The sequence below is a fragment of the Aplysia californica genome, unplaced genomic scaffold (assembly GCF_000002075.1).
Source record: "Aplysia californica isolate F4 #8 unplaced genomic scaffold, AplCal3.0 scaffold00421, whole genome shotgun sequence".
Classification (NCBI taxonomy): Eukaryota; Metazoa; Mollusca; class Gastropoda; order Aplysiida; family Aplysiidae; genus Aplysia; species Aplysia californica.
Genome location: NW_004797691.1, coordinates 489,197 through 491,524, shown reverse-complemented (window position 1 = coordinate 491,524; position 2,328 = coordinate 489,197). Strand labels below are relative to the sequence as shown.

Here is a 2,328-nt window from a genome sequence, read left to right as displayed (position 1 = left end):
GGTGGGAGGTGGGAGTGGCGCAGAATGATCAGGATTTTAAAAATCTCAACCTAGTACAGTGTTGCGGTCGACATGCAATTCAAATGCTACCCGGCATAAAACGAGGGTGGTGTTAACTTATTGACAAAGCTTTGGCCTTACTTGATCTTTTCAAAACACCTTTATACGATAATCACAAAATAATCATATGCATTATGTACATTGTGATAATTTCAGACTAAATGCCACTTCAGAATGGGCTGATACGTCATATCGTGGAAAGATTTTTCATGTTATTCACCAAATTTCAAAACTCCCCCCCCCCCCTCTCTCTCTCTCTCTCTCTCTCTCTCTCTCTCTCTCTCTCTCTCTCTCTCTCTCTCTCTCTCTGCCTCTCTTTTCTTTTTGTCTGCCTCTCTTTCTCCCTCACTCTCTCATTCTCTCTCTCTCTCGGTCTGTCTGTCTCTGTGTCTCCCCCCTCCCCCCCTCTCTCTCTCTATCTTTCTCCCCCTCTCTCTCCCTTCTTTCTCCCCTCTCCATGAGACGAACTAACTACTTCTATTTATTGAGTGTTACAGAAACATCTTAATAGAACGTAGTACAGTATGATTGGGAAACAAAAGAAACAAGGAGAACACGCACAACAAAAACGGCGGTGTGGACATGTACAACCGACCAGAGAACATCGCCGCGACTCCTAAATAGTCATTCTACTTTCTCATATTCATTATACACTGAGTCAGTTATAAGCAGCTGCTAGTCAAGAGAAAATACCGGCTACTGTGGTGTAGCAGATAAGCTCTTCAACAGAAGACATTAGTTCGATTCCCGTGAGGTAGTAGCTTTTCTTTTTTCTCGAGTACATGCATTTCCCCCTGTCTACAGGGACGTTGTATCCTACAGCCCGAGTTGTTTCTGACAAGCAGGGTCAAAGCAGTCCGCCTCTTAAGTTATCTTAATTGTGTTGTCGAAGGGGGTATAAAACATAGATATTACTATTATGTCAGATCTATAGATTACTAGCCTGTATTTCAAATCTATACATTACTATGATATGTCAGATCTATACATTACCATGTTTCAGACAACAAAAACGGAGACATGGAAGTGTGGCAGTAACAAGAGAACATCGTCGTCGACGCCAGAATTGTCATTAAGACTTTCTCACAGTTATTATAAAGTGAGTCAGTCATGAGCATCTGCTTGTCAGAGAACCCGTACGCGATGGTAATCTTTGCTAATCATCATTACAGGAAAACAACAACCCCAAAATGACATCCAGGTACAAAGGTATTTTCAGTCACGTTCGAATCACAGAACTAATTGAGAGACTGACCAAGACATACATCTCATGTCGCTCAACTCCACAAAGACACGCGCGACTGGTAAGGAAACTGTACTCACCTGACGAGGCACATGAAGTATAACTTGCTGGCAGCGTACAGTGTAATCCACAGACAGGCAGGTAATTGATTTGTTTTGCTGTTCTTGAAACGACAACGTAAAGAAATGGGGAAATAATTAATAGCAGACGTTTCGCAGTCTTCCAGCGCTCTTCAACGTTCCGTGAACAAAAGATGTATTGCCACTGGTAAAATGCAGTTGTGCATTAAAAGGTAGAGTGTGTATTTGATTCTCTTAAATTATGCGGTCGTATTGGGAGTAGAACTGTGGTTATATCGTTCAATTTTGGAGTAATGTATTCAGAATATTCACAGACACAAGTCGATACTGCTTTCAGATAACCTGTGATTATCAATCTGTGCATGCAAAATCTTCGACAAACATGTGACTGGGTATCCAGTGGGAAGAATACACTAGGGTGAATCAAGTACGACGGTTTGATGTAACTTGAGACGGCACACCCCACTGCCACGAAATTCCAACGCGTAAAAAGGCAGCAGTAAATTATAGTTTTGATCTGAACGTCACAGCAGCATCCAATGTTGTCCTGACTCACACACTACGTCCTACACCACAACAACCACAACAACAACAAAGTACCACCGCGTACGTCGTCCTGACTTCCACCCACACCAGAGATAATGAAATCTATTCCAACAGCAGCAGCAACAACGACATTATAAAAGCCGCCTTCACCGTCGCCACCGCTGCGCGCGCTTCACAGAAGCAGTCAGCGTGACCGCCATCACAACATCGCGCGAACCCTTCATCCAAGCCACCCGCGCGGAGGGAGAGCGGAGGACACGCAGGAGGAGGGGGCGGAAACATGACGCGGAGAGGACGGGAGAGTGGTACCAGCACCAACCAGACACGACCAACGCTGACAGAGGGGGCGGGGCTAACAGAGGTCTACGTCTGGTGGCACGGACAGGAACGACCACTCCT

The 2,328-nt window shown here is 44.8% G+C and overlaps 1 protein-coding gene across 1 annotated transcript in view; it reads right to left on the bottom strand.

Annotated features, from left to right (window-relative positions):
- Window positions 1-2,122, bottom strand: part of LOC101856831 (protocadherin gamma-A5-like) — a 32,305-nt gene extending 30,183 nt beyond the window's left edge. Inside the window, exon 1 of the mRNA XM_035971351.1 lies at window positions 1,384-2,122. The gene's annotated coding sequence lies outside the window, so the exon portion shown is untranslated. The remainder of the gene's footprint in view (window positions 1-1,383) is intronic.
- Window positions 2,123-2,328: the final 206 nt, after the last annotated feature.